This window comes from Marmota marmota, unplaced genomic scaffold, assembly GCF_001458135.2.
Source record: "Marmota marmota marmota unplaced genomic scaffold, marMar, whole genome shotgun sequence".
Lineage (NCBI taxonomy): Eukaryota > Metazoa > Chordata > Mammalia > Rodentia > Sciuridae > Marmota > Marmota marmota.
Window position 1 is genome coordinate 5,228,090 of NW_026000037.1, and position 18,575 is coordinate 5,246,664.

The following is an 18,575-nucleotide window of genomic DNA, read 5'->3' on the forward strand; positions in this document are numbered from 1 at the left end:
GGTTGAAGGGTGGACACAAGATCACACCTGCCGACTCTGGTGCACATTCAGGAAAGGCAGCTCGACACAGCCTGAAATGCCCACTTGACACTGTCACCTACCAGAGCTGCTCAGTGTGCAGCCCTACCCCCCACTCCTTGCAGGTGAGATGAGCAGAGGACCTAGCAGGCCCCACCAGCACGGTGCTACAGAATCCAACAGGAGCAGCCTTTCCCAGGAGGAAACAGACTGAGCAAACAACACAATAAGGCGGTTTGGGTGATGATAATTCACTCTAGTTTTCCTCTAAGCCAGTTCTTCCCCAATTCCTCATTTATAAATTTATAGGTCATCTTTCTGGGTCAGAAGACACTGCTTGCTCCAACCCGCCATCTCACAGACAGGAACAAACTCACATCAGGTCTACCCAACACAAGTGCTGGCTTAGTCAAAACCCTCCTCCTGCAAAAGCCACTTGGAAGACTAAGCCCTCTGACAACAGGTCAGAAGCAGGGATGTGTACTTGTAGGGTCTCTCAATTTGTTAATCATTGCTGAATGCACTAGCGGTTACCCTTCAGTCTCCAGAGAGACTTTCTTGCATTTGAATATTAATGAGAAACCCCTGTGGAACTGTCAAAGAAAAATTGCACCAAACAGATTAAAAGGCCAGGAAGACTTCATTCAATCCTGCTAGGGGAGAGAGACGAGTCTGACCAAACAGAAGCTACTGAAAGCACTGGAGGATGTTAATGGGAGGGTGGTCAATGTGATTAGACCATCTGTGTTTCCCAGCTGGTATTTGTGCAAATTAGGCTCTTCCCCTTCCATAGAGACTGGAAGGCTGGAACATTCTCTTGATTCCATTTCAAAGAGGGATCCTTTTTTAAAAAAATAAATTTAATTGTGCATATTAAAGGTATACAACTCGATAAGATATGAAGAAATGGTAAAATGGTTACTATGGTGACAACCCCATCATCTCATACCAGGGGACCACCAGGAGGGGGGAATAAGAAGCTGTAATCTACACATTTAGCAAAAGTCTTAAACAGAATACATTAACTGTGGTCCTCGTATTGTACACTGATCTCTGGACTTGTTCATACTAAGTATCTGCTACATTGGATCCTGACTTATGTGGCCCATTGATTTGGTCACACTTGTCCCTGTTAGCCACCCTTGTTCTCTGATTATTTCAAGTCCCACATATAAATGAGACCATGCACTACTTTTTAATTAAATTTATTTTTAATACATAAAAACAAAATTGTGACTAGTAAGGGGTACTAAGTAACCTTTCAAAACACACACATTGCACAGTGTTTAAGCCAGGTTAAACATCTCTCTCTTAGAAAAATCTATCATTTCTTTATGTGGAAAACTTTCAAAATTCTTCCTTCTAGTTTCCTGAAATGAACAGCACATCATTGTTATCTACAGCCATGCTACTGGGCAGCAGCACCCAGAACTTCTTGCTCCCAACTGTAACTAAGTACCCATCGACCAGCCTTTCCCCATCTCCCCCTCCCCGACTCCCTCCTTCCTGGTAACCACCATTCTACTCTCGACCTCTATAAGATCAACTTTTAAATTCCACATATGCAGTACTTGTCTTTCTGGGCCTGGCTTACTTGACTTAACAGTGATATCCAGTTCCTTCCATGTTGCAGCATGTGACAAGTTTTCAATCTTTTTATGGCTGAACAGTATTCTATTGAATTTATGGTATCAATTTTCTTTATCCATTCACCAGCGGATGGATGCCTAGGTTGTTTCCATTTCTTGGCTGTCCTCAAGAGTGCCTCCATAAACACCAGAGTGTGTATGATTGAACATACCGACTTCATTTCTTTTGTATATATAATGTAGCAGTAGTGGAATGGATGGATCAGGTGGTAGTTTTCACTTTAATTTTTTAAGAAACCTCCACACTGTGTCCCAGAGCGGCTGTAGTAATTCACACTCCCCCCAACAGTGCCGCGTTCCCTCCTCTCCACTATCATTTGTTATCTTTAGCCATTTTAATGAACAGCCATTCTTACTGGGGTGCGGTGACATCTCATTGTGGTTTAAGTTGCATTTCCTGATAACTAGTGATATCCGACTTTCCAAGCACTTTTATTGAGAAGATTGTCCTTACTGCGCCTGACTTCACTTAGCAGAACACCCGGTGGCTTTATCCTTGCTGTGGCAGATGGCAGGGTCTCCTTCACGTGGCTGACATTCCACTGTAATAGGCACCATGTTATCTATTCGTCCATCCAAGGACACTGAGATTATTTCCATGACCTGGTTTTTGTGAATGTTTCAGTGAACACGGGATTACAAATCTCTTGGTAGGGTGGTGATTTAGTTCTCCTCAGGTATATATCCAAAAGACGGACGACTGAGCCATACAAGAGCTCTGTTCTTCATTTCTTCAGGAAGCTCCATGCTGTTTTTCCACCACAGCTGCTCCTGTCCACACACCTCCCAACAGTGTGCACCCACCTGCCAACAACTGCTCTTTTTGATGACTCATTTGAATGGGTGAGGTGATATCCCATAGTAGCTTAATTTGCATTTCTAATTATTAGTGATATCGAGCATCTCTTCATATGCCTGCTGGTCATTTTAATGTCTTCTTTCACCAAGACATTCTTAGGTTTTAAAACTGGCAAGAGGCAAAGAGAATATTTATATTTCAAAGGAGAAGGGAAGAACTTCAACAGAAAGTTTTCTAAGTACATGTCCTAAGAAAAGGAAAGCCACAGTCTACGATCAGGAAGAAATCTGTCAAAAGTTTAACAAAACTGAAGGGGAAATTAGGCCATCTTGTTTAAACCTGTAAACAAATTTCTGAGCCCAGCCACAATAAGCCCTGGTGTGGGTCCTGAAAATCTGAATTTTTACATATGGCTCGGTTATTTTGTACATGAGATTCATCAAATAGCAAACCGACTTAAATTCTTATCCAGGGTCAACTATTGTTCAAAGATTGTGTAAGAATACCAAGACAATATTGAGATCCAGAAAGCAAGCCATGATCAAGTAGTGGCCCCTGCAATAACACAGGATGGGCAGGGACAGTCTGTAGGCTGGCTCCGTATGCCTGTACTAGCTGTCCCTGATGGTACCACTCTCATCTGAAGCCACTTCACCATTAAAAAGAGAGAAAAGTTAAATTCCATTAAGTCTCTTTCCTGAGTGACCAAGTGCTTCAAGTGACCCTTGAAATATCCTAACTTTAAAGATAAACTACATGGCTTAAATTGACTGAGGCAGCATAGCAAATTTTCCACTGTGAATGAATGGAAGGGCCTACCACCTTAAAGCCATTTGGGGGGCCAGTGGTCTGGAGCATGTTGATATTTTTCTTTCAAAATAAAAGTTGATGAATCTTGAACTGTCATAAAAAATAGTACAATGGATAGCAGGGCCCTTTGGATTTGGGGATAACATGTACTATACTTGAATGCACTGCTCAGATCCACTGATTGAGTAACCCTGAATGCTACCAACTTTATATGGGACCCAAAGCAATAGAAGATTCTGTAGTGACCACATTGCAGTATAGTCACTTGGGCTTGATGATCCAAAGAGTCAATGATACTCAAGCATCTGTGACAAACAGAAATGCTGGGTGAAGCCCTGGCAAGATCCTAAGGATCACATCTCAGAACCAAGCTTTAGGGAAAATGTGTGTTTTCCTGTGTAACCATCTTCCTTTTCAAAAATAGTTCCTATGCCTAATGTAGACTGACCCCAAGAGGGAGATCGAGGACCTAAGTGACCTAAGATGACCACTCTGAACTCGTGTTACCCAACACCCAGGCTACACCATTGGCTGATAAAAGCAAACCATCACCCAGTGAAGAAAGATGGCACAGAAGTGACCAGGCTGTAGGGACACAGATGGCAGAAGCAAATCGCAGGTGGCCCCGGCCTCCATGCCACCTGTACTTTCTTCATCGACTCCTCTCCCCTGGTCTATGCTCAGGAATTCAGAGGACATTGCTTTTCATTATTTCAGTGAGGAATCAGAAATCTGTCTTGCAGATGATTCTGAACAGTGTGTTTTTATAACCTGGAAGTATACTGCAATGACACACTCCATCAGCAAGGCCACTAAAAGAAAGTAGGGAGGGAATCCTACTGGCGAGTAGCAGTTCACCTGGTTGCTACTTTGTCAAGACTGAGAAATACAGACATACAAATGCAAAGAGACCTGCGGTCAGGAGCTGACCCTGCTGAGTAGAGAACTGAAAGAATAGCACTAAAGACTGGACAGGTTTAGAGAAGGACAGCTGGAAGGACCTCTAAGAGGGTATGGATGCTGTCTCCCACGTGACGACTCACCAAAGAGCATTGAGTGTAGAGCGGGCTCTCAACAATCAGGTAGACATGTTTGGTGGATGTCATTCAGATGCTGTACTGAACCACTGGAGAGATGGCTCAAAAGGCCCAGGTACATGGAGCCATAGTGGCAGTAATGGAGGCCACAAGTGTACCCCACAACGTGAACTCTCAATTTCTAAGCCTGATTAGGCTGAGATTCTACCTTGCCAATACCAGATATAAATGTAGATCCCCTAATATCGTGCAATTCCCTGAATGAACCAGTCACCTCGTGGCAGGTGTATACATGAGACCCTTTCCATCAGAAGACTGGCATTTGTCCTCACTGGTATAGACAGATACTATAGATATGGCTTGCCTCCCTAGTCTGTGAGCCTCTTGCTAGTACTAACACCACCAGGCGCGTGAAATGCTTCATTCATGATCCTCACACCATGTTTCTACTACTATGGACTCGTTTTACCACCAAAGGAAGTATGGAAATGGGCTTAAACCCACAAATTCACTTGTATTAAGAGTAACCTCACTAACCAGAAGCACCTTGCTTGACAGAGCGGTAGAATAGCCAACTGGAACCTGAGTTATGGTACCAATCTAGGCAAAAGCTTGAAAATAACAGGTTAAAGAATGTAGTATATATTTAAGTCAATTATTTCTCCCCATAGACTAAGAATCAAGGGGATAAAGTGAGAATGACTTCTGTCACTATTTATACTAAAAAGTCACCAGTGGATTTTTTTTTTTAACTCAGCAATTTTGAGCTCTGTTAGTTTGAAAGTCTTGATTTCTAAGCTAGAAATGATTCTCCCAGACACATAGCATTAATGTCCACATATTGAAATCAGATTTCTACCACTTGTTTTGGGCTCCTCACACTGCTCAACCAAAGATGAATATTATGACCAGATGACACATTCTATCAATCAAAAGAAAATTAGATTAGTGCTATACAATGGGAACAAGGAAGACCATTTTTGGAACCCAGAGGATTCTCTGGGACACCTGTCCCAAGTTTCATGACTGTTATTAGTCAGCTTTCCACCATTATACTGAAACACCTGACACAAAAGAGTTATGAAGAAGTTTACTTAGCTCAGTTTTGGAGGTTCCAAGTCCAAGATCAAGTGGCCCTATTTACTAGGTCCCTGGTGAGGATGGTAGATGGCAGCATATCATGGGGGAAGCCATGTCAAAGCAAGCTTGAGATTGCATCACAGGCCAGGAAGCAGGGATATGGGTCCCACAGTCTTGTCCCAGGGCACTACCCGCCCCCCAAGGATGAGGTTCCCTGAAAGCTCTCTGAAAGATCCACATTATCTTCCAATTCCACTAACCTGGGAGCCTGATTCCCTATACAGGAATTCATATTCAAACCATAGCAATCTCAGCTAGTAAAAAATAATGGAAAATACAGTATTAGCAACAAAAAAGGCAGGCCGCTTCATACCCTCCAAGTAGGAAGGTTCAGGTCACTAGGCAAGGTCAAGAAATTGGCCAACAGAAGTATGCATAGAAAGAAAAGAAAGCAGGTGCGGGCCATGGAGGAAGGACATAACAAATACCAACTTGGACCACTTAGAGAAATCAGAATGACAGTAGATCTCTTCTTTTTCCTCCTGACCCTTACTGCTTTATCTAAGGATGCTTTGCTGGTGACTTCCAAAAGAGATTATTCTAATGGGACTGTCGCTGGATTTGAGGAGTACCTGCATCCTGTATTCACAGTAGTGGGATTTTTCCCTGATATGGATGTTGAAATTTTTGACATATCGAGTCCACTGAGCTTCTCCTCTTTGGATAGAGAAAATTCTTTATATGAAGGTCATTGGCATATGTTCAGCTAAGGCCTTAAGAGTCTTACTGTTGTGTACTGACATTTCAATAAATGTGGAAGGGTGTTTATGGATGCCAAGAGGCCAAAGGGGTCAACTGTGGGAGGCTAGGCTGCTCACTCGTGCCCTGCTCTGCCACGCGGGGCTCCTTTGCCAGTTGGCACCAGAGAAAGGCTGAAGGCAGGAGGAACAGACCTGCTCCTCTCCCTCATCTGCTCTTCCCAACGGCATCACTCCGAGAGCTGCTCTTGGCTCTCAGCTGCAGAAGCTGCCCCCCACCCGCCGTAGGTGCAGGTTCTAGCCACACCCCAGCAGGTGCCTTCAGGCCCCACCTCCCATGTCTCCCCATCAGCAGGCCAATCACTTTTCCTTCCCAGTCCGATTCCACTTCCAAAGGCCCTTCCTCCACACTTCCGGGGTCGTGGTGGCCGTACTGGGTACCACCCCCTTTCCAGATGTTTGGCCTCCAGGACTTTGGGGTTCTTGAGTTGTAATATCCTAGTTTATGACAACACCAGCATCTTCCCTTGTTCTCCCACCCCCAAGAACGCTGTCTACAGGTTGAGCTGACATATCTGGGTTCTCTCAGGGCCTCCCTTTGGCCTGTCCAGTCTGCCCTCCAACGCCTGGTGAACCAGTTCCCATCTCTATTGTTAAAATAACCAATGTGGTCTCTGTTATCTGACCTTGGTAAACTGAAATATTAGATCAAATACACCTTCTTTCCAAAATATGTGAAAATACATTTTACAGAAAATGGGGCTATCCATCACCATTTTAAGCAAATTTGTCTACTGTATGAAAACAAGAAGCTTAGGTTGGATTTAAACGTTTTTTAAAAGCTTCTCCTAATTATCTGAAAGTTTCCCATGCAAAAGTTTTGGAAACCCCCTCTATTTTGCTCTCTCACAGTCCACAGCTGAGCAGTAAGACAACCCTGTTGCTCCTAATGATTCAATATAGCTAGAGTCCAGTCACTCATTGTCACTCTGTGGTCACTACCGTGATCGCTTCCTCAATCTTGGGTGTAGGTTGAAACCATTTAGAATTGCTGATGCTGGGTCCCGCCCACATATACTTTTACTTAATCATTCTACGTGTGTGGGTGTTTTTAGAAGCTCTATAAAAGGAGCCAAGGTTGCAAATCACAGGTCCTCGACCCAGCCACCAACCCTCCCACCCACATTACTACCCCAGCCTCTTTCCCAGTTCACTGTCTGCACCATTTGTAACCCTGCAGTCCGCTACCCACACCGCCGCAGACAGGTGTCTACTTTACCTTCGTTTTTGCCATTTTTCATTTGTACAACTTCCCACTGGCTTCCCTTCATGGAGTACAACATGACTCCTGACCGTGGCCTGCAGGTCTTGACCTGACCTGGCGCCACCGGCCATTTTCCACTTTTACCGTCTCTTGCCATCCTCTGGCTCTGGCCACCTCTCATTTTCCTGAACACACCAATCATTCTCCAGACTTGGACTTTGGCATTTACTCTTCAGGACTCTGTTAAATTCTTGCAGGTCTCTGTTTGAATATTACCTTTTTCCAGAGGACTTCCCTGAACACCCTGTATAAAATAGCCTGCCACCCACTCACTTATCTGCTCTCCTTTTCTTTCAGAACCACCCACTACCTGTCAGTATGCTTTCCCCAACAGAATGTAAGTTTCATAGGGTAGAAACTATTTCACATGTTTCTCCAGTGACCGGGGCAGTGCTCAAAACAAACAGGCACTTGGTAAATGTTGAGTGAATGAATGAATGAATTTTGCTTCAGTCTGTTATTGAAACAATGCAAACTTCAATCCTTGCATTGCACGATTTCTTTGTAATAATACAATTAGTGTATTCATACACTCTCACCTATCAACACTAGAAATTCTTCTGTAACAGTCTAAACACATGAGCTAGAGGAAAGAGAAAACTAACATTAGCCTTGAATTCCAGCAATGCTTAATTTAATTTCCCAAGATTCCAGGAGTTAAAGAACTGATTCTCCCTCTTCTGGGCTTCACATTAAATCTGGAGCAATCTCTTGCATTAGGTTAGATTTTTGAAACCTCATATGAGAATTAGCCCCCACTTCTGATGGTCAGTGGCATCCTCAAAGGCAGCCTGGTATGGCATGAGCATTGGCCCCAACTGCACACTCCCTTATGATGGGAACTGAGACAATCTCTGATCTAGTTGGGACCCAGGTTTCCTTACTGATCAAGTTAATTAGTGAATAAAATATTTCCGAGTCTACTCCCCACCTCAAGGGTCTTTGACTTCATGCTGAATGAACTGAATGTAATCTTCAGTAACTATCTCATGTTTACTTTTACAAGAACAAGAAATAGGAATCATTGTACACTGGCTTTGACCTTATATTTTTGTCAATCCATATTTTTATAGTTAGTTTATACTCAAAGACAGATAACTATTGGAAACAAAAATAATGAAATTATTTCAGCTGGGCATTGTAGCACACATCTGTAATCCCAGCAGTTGGGAAGGCTGAGAACAGAGGATCCCAAATTCAAGGCCGGCCTGGGCAACTTTGCAAGACCCTGTATCAAAATGGAATTTGAAAGAGCTGGGCATGTAACTTCGTGGTAGATTGCTTGTATAGCAGGTGAAAGACCCCAGGACCAAATCTAGTACCAAATAATAAAAATGTTACAATTAAAAAGAATACCTTAAACTTTGGGTCCAGAAGTTTGCTGGGCCTTATTGCACCAGCTCACACAGATTTTCAAGCACTTTGCCACACTGTTATTAAATAAAACTAAAATCAAAAGTTAAATTGTTTACCTATATAAAATAGTCCATAGGTTTAAAAATAATGAAACTAAAAAAGCTCATCTGTTCTTAATTACTCTACATTTTTCCTATGATCTACCCTCATTGAGGTTATTTATGCCCATTTTAACAATATGGTGGAATGATCACCACGCATCTCTTCCCAAATCTGTGCTTGGGGCATGTTGGAAACTGGAAATCAGCCTTGGTGAGTCTTTAACACTGCAGGATGGGCAATGTTACCCATCAGAGCTCTCTATCATTTTGGGGGAGCCTGCTGTTAAATATGTACACTATAGACTCACTTGAATTGTGCCATTTTAGAAGTTAGAAATTAATAAAACCATATGGAACTATTTTTTTTTTAAAAAAACTTGAAGATAAAACATTCAGTTCATCTTATGTTTGGAAGCCTTTTCTAGCCATGCTAAAATGACAATCTTTCCCTGTGAGGCAATAAAAGAGAGCAGCAGGTCTAGCTAAGACTGCCTGTGGGTTCAACTGACTAGGCTTTTTAATCACAAAAGAAAATCAGTTTTCCATTATTTCTTCCAGGTAATTGCAAAGAAAGATGATAATTTTAGAATCTAATATTTTTAGAGTATGGTTCTGTTATAGGCTAAGATTCTAGACCTGGAGAGGCAAATTTTTTGTGTAAAGGGCCCAATGACAAATATCTGGGGATTTACAGCCCATGCAGCCTCTGCTGCGATTACTTAGCTGTAAATGAATGGCCGTGGCGGCATTCCAGTGGAAGTCTATTTATAGTACTGGGCAGCAGGCCCAATCTGGCCCATGAGCTTCAGTTTGCTGATCACTGTCCTAGACAATTCCTAGAACACTGGAAATACTCAATAAATGTTTACTAAATGAACTTGCAATCATCAGCCAAGGCTGCCATAACAAAATACCATAGATTGAGGGGCTCAAACAGAAATTTCTGTTTTTCACAGGTCTGGAGGCTTGGAGTCCATGACCAATGTTTCAGGCACTTGGTTGGCTCCGAGGGTTCTCCTCCTGACAGAAAGCTCCTCCTCTCACACCTGCCCACAGGGACTTTTTCAGGTGTGCATGAAAAGAGCTCTACTACCCCTTTCTCTTCTTGTAACAGCCCCAGTCCACCGGATTAGAGCTCTGTCCTTAGGACCTCATGTAACTTACACTTCCTCACAGTCCCATCTTCAAACAGAGGCACCTTGCGCCTTAGGGATTCAATATATGAATTGGGCAGAAGTGGGTTGGCAATTCAGTCTGATGTGGTGTGAAGGTTTCAGCAAACTTTTCTGATATCCCATGTGGCTGTTGCATTAGAAAATAACTGGTAAAAAGTAAAACAAAGGACCGGATCAGTTTCTATTATTTTCTAATGCAATAGCCATGCAGGATACCAGAAAAGCTTGCTGAAACCTCCACATCACATCTGACTGATTAACTGTACCTAGAAGTGGCTTCCATCACTGCCCTTTATCCCTAACTTATATGTGCAAAATCCTTTGTTGTTTCCATAACATCATTCCTGGACTTTGTCACACTTTACACAATGAATATAAAGAATTAGGACTATAAAAAAGAAATTATCTAGAACACAGTAACAAAGAACCCTTTCCTACCCTTCCTACCCCTTTCTCCTCAGAGCTTAGCTTTTGAATACAAACATGAAAAGGATAAAGAACCAACTTCTCCAATGGATTACTTTATCTGTCCCATGCAACTGCTTCATTACAGCGTCTTAAACTTGTCAAAGAAAATCCTCATACGTTGCAGGAAACACATTCTTTGTTGACAGTGAGGTAAAGTTTAGCTGCACAGGTCTTGCTAGCAATAACTGTGGTACTGTTGACGTTAGATGCAGGTCCAAGAGATATTTAAACTTCTCTTCATCAGCATAAAACTTGGCTGGGCCTGTTTTTTCTTTGTCTTTTCCTTTTTAAGATTTTGAATCACATTGTGAAAGACTTACAATTTCATGACTATATCAAACAGGTCATTAGAAAGGTTTTCAAGTTGGGATTTTCTTTTTCTGAATGACTTAAGCACAGATACCCAGCTGGGATCTATTGATGGTTTCTGCATCTAAGAGAAGAAAGCAGGGAGAGCAGGAGTATCAGAACCTCGACCTCCACATGTGTTTTACCAAGTGTAATCACTTTATTCTGGAGTAACGTTCGTGAATGAATTAAAATTGCCTACATGACAGAATAGGTCGGGGAAAGCAATTTCATGGTTCTTGTTTTCATTGGCATCTATTGTAGGTTGAAACTCTTTATGACTTCATCCCAAATTTGGACTCATAACAAGGTATTTTTATTTTGCGACCTTGGAAAATATACCTTAGATGTTTGATGTTGAAATATCTATTGCAAATTAGTTCTGCATAAAGTAATACTCATGTCAACCTAAACATCAGATACAATTAATTATCTGTGCATTTTCAAATACATACTTTGAAGAGGATTCAAAAAGTATTGTGACTTCAATTATTACTCTCCTGCTGAAAGAAACTAATCCAGCCTGGTGTTTTACTTTTTACCAGTTGTTTTCTAATGCGATAGCCATGTAGGATAACAGAAAAGCTTGCTGAAACCTCCACATCACGTTGCTTTCTGCAGAGGAGCCCTTGGGAGAAGGGACCAAAGTTCTGGAAACCAGACTGCAGGCTGAACTCGGAAAAAGATAGTCAAAAGCCCAAATAAAGGCACTCAGGTATCAGGGAAAACCAGATCCATCCAAGCCAGCATCTTTATTCTTTGGGGTCTATCCTTTACTTGAGGGGTTTAGTCTTGGGATTGGGTGATAAAAATGATAGCTTGGAGACAGTGGCGATCCTCAGGTCAGGTGCCTATGGGTGGGATTTTAATTCTGCTGATCCCTTGACTTTCCAAATAGCCTTTAGCTGTCAGAACCTCTACCTTGGGAACCATGGAGAGTTGGAAACCAAGGTCTGGGCAAAGGACTTTCAAAGCACAGCTTTAAACTTTGAAAATAATTAAATTCAACAATTAAGATCCTTATTTGCTGAAGGATTTCCCAACTGCCTAGCTCACAATAAGGTCACATTTACATTTGAAATTTTGTTCTTTAGCAACACTCAACACGCATATAGCGTTTTGCAACTCCAAATAACTTGTAGCTGACCCAATTGTTCATGGCATACCTGAAACAGGAGTGCAATGGGTATTTTCAGTCCATCAAAGCCAGGGCCTGTGCACGTCTCTCTAGTTCCATCCATGGGCTGTGCCATCAAGCCCCTCCTTTCTGCTCTTCTCCATATGTGTGGGAGAGACTGCGGCTGCAAGCAACCCACTGTGTTGGCTGGAGACTGGCCCCTGTCATCACTTAGTGCCTCTGAAATCTAAAACATGGATCCTCTGCTCAGAACAAAGTCTCTCATCCTTTCTGTGTCACTCCCACTAAACCCACTTCAGCTTCACTGAGACCTGCCTTGGGGTCCTCCCTTCTGCGTTTCCCCATTTAACTCTCATCTCACAGCCTTCACTATCCGCATCCCCACTTCTCCTCCCTCTGACCTCCTGCCACTGCTTCCCCGACCCCCCACAGGGCTCCATCATCACCTCTCCTCGGAGGGCAAGCGTTAGACACTTTTGTTACTTGCCACTATGCATTTTGTAAGAGATGCCCGACCTCAGTGAGGCCCTGAGTTGACATTAAGAAAGTTTTGTCTTTGTTCACGGTCAAGTCACTGTCCCACTTGGTTGTAACTGTTCCAAACTTCCCCCACCACCACACGATGTCAAGTTCTTAACCAATCTCTGGTCAGTTTATTCTCCCAGAAATCAAAGTCTTCAGCTTCAAAGTCCCCTTCTCTGGAGCCCTAAATGTCCTTGTAGGATCATGGATTGAGCTTCCCCTCTTCTCTTTGCCTTGGAACTCGTCCTCTAATCACCTTCCCTTGGACAGTCCTGACAATCCCCTTCATCTCTGCTATCCTCGGACCACCATTTGGTGCCAGCTACTTCCGTAATAAAAGAAAAAGTAAATGTGCATATTATATAGGTATGCATGTGTATAAAACCTTCCCCAAAACACTTAGTAAAGTCCTTGAAAGAGCAGTCCATGATTTTACCACCACTTTACACCTTCCTATCCTACGCTGTCAATCTACTTCACATAAATTTCTATACTAAAATAATGTAGTATAGAGTTGTCAAAAAAGTGAAATGTGCCCATTTAAAAATTATTTCTGCTTTGTCAAGAACCCACCTGTACCATAAAAATGATACCATATTTTAGGGTTTTATTAGATATATGATAGTTTCACACCGAGGTATAGATTTGGGGGAAAATTACTTCTGCATTTAACTTACTCCTTCATACATTCACTTTCTATTACTCTAGTAATGAACAAAAATATATAAAAAAATAGTGTAATATATAAGTTATTCAGGTATGTTTAAGATTATTTTCATTCTACTAAAATTTCTCAAATTTCTTTCGAATCAGAATATTTTTCTCACGTTTCATTTTTCTTAACAAGAAAGCCAGCCTTTACCAGGAATAAATATGTGAGTGAGAGTGAGTGAGAGTGAGTGAGAGTGAGTGAGAGTGAGTGAGAGTGAGTGAGAGTGAGTGAGAGTGAGTGAGAGTGAGAGTGAGTGAGAGTGAGTGAGAGTGAGTGAGAGTGAGTGAGAGTGAGTGAGAGTGAGTGAGAGTGAGTGAGTGTGAGTGAGTGTGAGTGAGTGTGAGTGAGAGTGAGTGAGAGTGAGTGAGTGTGAGTGAGTGTGAGTGAGTGTGAGTGAGTGTGAGTGTGTGTGAGTGTGTGTGAGTGTGTGTGAGTGTGTGTTTCTACTTGTAAATCTAAGATATTGGCCCTTTTAATAAGGTTTTTATGCGCCTTCAACTCCAGGCTCCAGTGTATTGATTGTACGGTGATAAATGGAAGGCATGTCCATCAGATCTCACCCCCACAGGTCAGATATCCTATGTCCGTCCTACAGGCCAAAGGTCTGAGATCAGTGCGTGGCTGCTTCAGGAATGTTCTCATAGCTCCCACTGTAGCCTAAGACGAAGGGAGGAGGAGGGCAGTCAGGAGCTCTGCGGAGACCCCTTGGTGTGTTCAGGTATGGGTATGTTATGCAGGACTGGGGCATTTACATATAATTATGGAGCAGTTGTTCAAATGCAAAAAAAAATTCATTTTAATGTGCATAGATTATGCAGTATGGCCCTTATCCTTAAATGCAAAACATCTCTTTCCCCCTGTGGTAATTTGGAATCTCACCCTGTTTTGAGGCAAAAACAATGGTGAAGTGTCCTTAGAGGAGCACAGGAAAGCTTTCAGGCCCAGGCTGGGCGCCAGTTGTTTCCCAGCGGGGAATCCCTTCACAGTAAATTGCATCACTTACTCTCCTTGTGGTGATGTGGGTCATCAATACCAAACCAAACCAGCCACCATGGGGCCATTAGCACAGGAAGCTGCATAGACCAAGTGCAGCTAACTCCAGGAACCTGCTGGTCCAACCGAGCATCATGCCATGTAAGAGCTGTTACTAGCTCAGCCCAGTGGGACACAGAATGCAGGTTTCACATGACAAAAAGATTCTGAGCAGAAGGCAAGGCTTGGGGGTTCTGTTTGGTTTTGATCAATCAAGGAATTACAAGGGATATTATATTTTCTTTCTTAATTGACACATGGTCAACTGCACATGACTCTGAGGTTGAGGGTCCAATTGTAGACATGATTTCCCCTCTTTTTTCCTCCAACTTGTGGCCTCTTGGACAACAGATCTGCTCATTAGCAACTGACCCAAAGCAGGACAGGAGAAATAAAATCTGCTGGAACACAAACCAGCCTGCTCTGCTCCTAGAGTTCTCATAGAAGAGGGAATGGAAACCACTCATTAAACAGAGGCTTTTGGACCAAGTGTGGTTTTCAATTATCCACGTATCTCTGGTTCCCAATACCATGGATAATTGAGAGCTGGCCATATCACCAGACACACAATTTGTTTATGTCTTTAGATTTATTTCTGCTCTTTGCACTCCCTTAGACAATAATGCCATTTTCTACATCTGATTTTATGATCAAATCAGAAACCTTCCTGAAAATTTTCAAAGGGGGCAGTCATCGCCCTCAGCAAACAAAATAGCAATAAAATACAAGTCTCTGTCCATGCATTTTAGACTTGTCTTGTTAAAAAAAAAAGAATTAGAATCCTTGAGTACTGCATTTCGGGTAGATTCCGTGTATCATTTACTTTCTTGACACAAAACACATTAGTGATACAGTCTGAGGATGAGAGAAAAAAACTTTAAGCCTGTTAGATCTTTAAAATTTAATAAGCTTTAACCACTGATTTTGATGTGGATGTTTTGAGACTATTAAGTTAGATTATTTTTCTTCTTTGTTATATATGAGATATATTGGGTTTTAATTTTAATTTTAAACATGAGGAATTCAAAGTAAGTGAGATGAAACTGAAACCTTATCTGTAGACCAAGCTGGAGTTTTCTATACACACATATTAGACCATGATGTTTCATCATGATGTTTTAATTAAGGAGAATAAAAGAGATTTGAGAGGAATCTAGAGTGGTATATAAATAGAGCAAAAGTTCACTTAGGGAGAAAAAGGAAGAGAAAGAAAAATATGTCTCTAAGAACATGAAAGACATGGATCTAAAAATCTCCTGTAGTCTCTAGCAGTCCACAGCAGTGAGCTGACATGATGAGATTACCAGGAGTCAGGGCCCAACAGCATCTGCTCGCATCCCAGATAACTCTGACATTAGAGAAAAAGGATCTAAGAATTCAAACAAAGAGCAAAATTATTTGTTTGATTCATTCAACCACTATGGATTTAAGCTTTAAACATTAAAACCAAAGACAGATACTTTCCCTGTTAGCAAAGAACTTGTGAGAAATAATGAAAAGAAAAGCAGATTATGCTGAAATTCAAATTGTACTACAATGATTCTTGAGTTAGAAGACGCAGCTAGAGGTCATTGAAACTCCTTTCCCAAGGGATTTTGACTGTTCCTTCCAAGATTAATGGTGGCAAATTTTGATGCAATAAAATTTATTTATTTTATACCTGTTAGTCAGCTTTTCACTACTGTGACCAAAATCCCTGACAAGCACAATTTAGAGGAGTAAAAGTTTATTTTGACTGAGCTGCAGAGGTCTCACTCCATATTTGGCCAGCTCCATTGTCCTGTGCCTAGGGTGAGGCAGAGCTGCATGCATCATGGCAGAAGGGCACAGAGGAGGAAAGCTGGGGAGAAGGGGTGGGGAGACCAGGAAAAAGATATAGTTCCCAAGGGCATGCCCCCAGTAACCTCCTTCCTCCAACCATGCACCACCTGCACATAGTTACCACCCAGTGCCCTATTCAAGTTATTAACCCACTAAACAGAGCAGTCCACTGATGAGGGAGAGCCCTCAAGATTTAGTCACTTCCCAAAGGCTCCACCTCTGAACACACGAGATTTGGGGGACATTGTAGAACTCAACAATAACAAGATCCATCATAACTTATCTTTAAACAGAATTCTTTTAAGACCTACATGGCTTTACCACTACCAAAATAGATAACTAAAACCCAGGATGATTAACGTCGAGTCCACTCATTTCTTTTCAATACTGTTTTATTTAGCACATACCTGTATCTGGTAAATTCCACTACCCATGCAACTCCCTCTCAGACCTATGCTCTTAAAAACCCTGGTTAGAAAACTTGCAGGAAGGCTAGCAGAGTATAGCATCCCAAATACGCCACTCTGGCAGAAGCATTATTTTGAACTGAAGGCAACGAAGAAAGCATTAGGTATAAGAAAAGCTCTCTGCCTTCCCGTATTTGTCACAAACAGCACATAAACGTGGGACCGTCCTCCCTCCTTCTCTACCAGGAAGGACAAAAGGTAATCATGGGAGGCCACTCTAGTCTCCTAGCCCAGAGAAGATGCCAGAAGAATCCATATAACAAACCTTACTAATTAGTCCTTACCCTTCATTTGTCTCCTCCCTCCTTACGTTTAACTCGCACCATTTGCCACTCCAGCTCAGTCTCCTTCCTTTGTCTTGTTCATGATCTACAAATGTTACTGTTCCTTGTCAGGACACCATATAAGTCATGTTCTAACCACCCCTTGGAGTTGCTCATCACTTAGTACCCATGTATTACATAATGCACACACTAACATGAGAAAAGTACACAGAAGTTTATTAATCTGTGTTTTGTCCATCTAAATTGCAGCGATACGACCTAGCAAATGAACTACAGATGGGTTACCGAACTCAAGATCTTACAGCAAAGTCAAATCAGAAAGTCCTCTTCACAATCAAACCCATAAAGACACTGTGGTATTTTCTAAAGATATTGTGGCTCTTCTACTCATGAAAAGATTTGGACCATCATCTCCATCCCCTATTAATCAACTTGCTTTTTACTTGCTTGGTTTCCAAAATTAAACATTTAAACACTTCACAATATCTATCAGAATATGCTTTTACAGAATGGCATCCATTATTATTTGGTATGAAACACCAACTGGCCCCTTGGTGCAAAACATGGTAAGGATTCATGATCTCTGGAATAAATGTGACTAACCAGAGAGAGGACTGAATGTAGGCTGGTCAATATAGTAGCCACTACCCACGCAACTTGTCAAGCACTTCAAATGAGACTAATCTAAATTGAGATGTGTTTCAAATATAAAATGCATGCTGCATCTCCAAAAGTCCTGTGAAAAAGAGGAATGTAAAAGGCCTCATTTATAACTGTATTACACATTGAAAGAATATTGTAATATATTGGATTAAATAAAATGTGTGTGCTTGTGTGTGCTTACACTCAGTGCTAGGGATGGAACCCAGGGACTTGCACATTCTAGGAAAGTGCTCTACCACTGAAGAATACCCCCAGACCTTTTGCTATTTATAATGTGACTACTAGGCAATATAAAATTATATATACATGGAATGAATTACTTTCTATTAAACAGTGCTGAGAGAAAACTGCTAAAGGATGTGGTTTCATCCTTTAAGAAACACTCAGCTACACCTGGTGAATGCAACCATTTTGATTTTGAAATCAAGAGTAAATTGGCATTCCTGAAACCTTGATAAAGTTACTCCATTTATTAAAAATACAATAAGCAGCATTTTCTGAAATATTCTCTAATCCATAGCAGTAGAGAAGAATCTGTTATGCCCCAGCAATATGACCTGGCATTTTTGATCCTACCAATCACTGGACAGGCAGAATGAGGCATTTGCTCTGACGTAACCCCTTGGACTGAGTCAACAGTAGCTATTTTAACACCTAATTTTGTACATATCAGATACTATGACAATAGCCCATATTGGTAGCTATGGTTAAAATCGGCTCATCGTTAAACCAAATTTGAAAAGCATCAATAGCAATGATTCAGTTCCACCAGGATACATCTCACAGACCAAAAAGACACGGTTGAGGCACACTTAGCCAGGTATCAGTGGCTCTAATTCAGCAGAGGCTGAAGTCACCGAGACAACAGCACATATTGCAAATATTGAGAGCTCAGCATTCACTGCTAAAAGGTCAAGCACCAAACATCTGCAGGGGTAAAGCCAACTGAGGTGAGCGGGAAGGCAGCGCCACTGGACTCCCGTGAAGTTTCCACCAGTGACTACTCTGTTAAT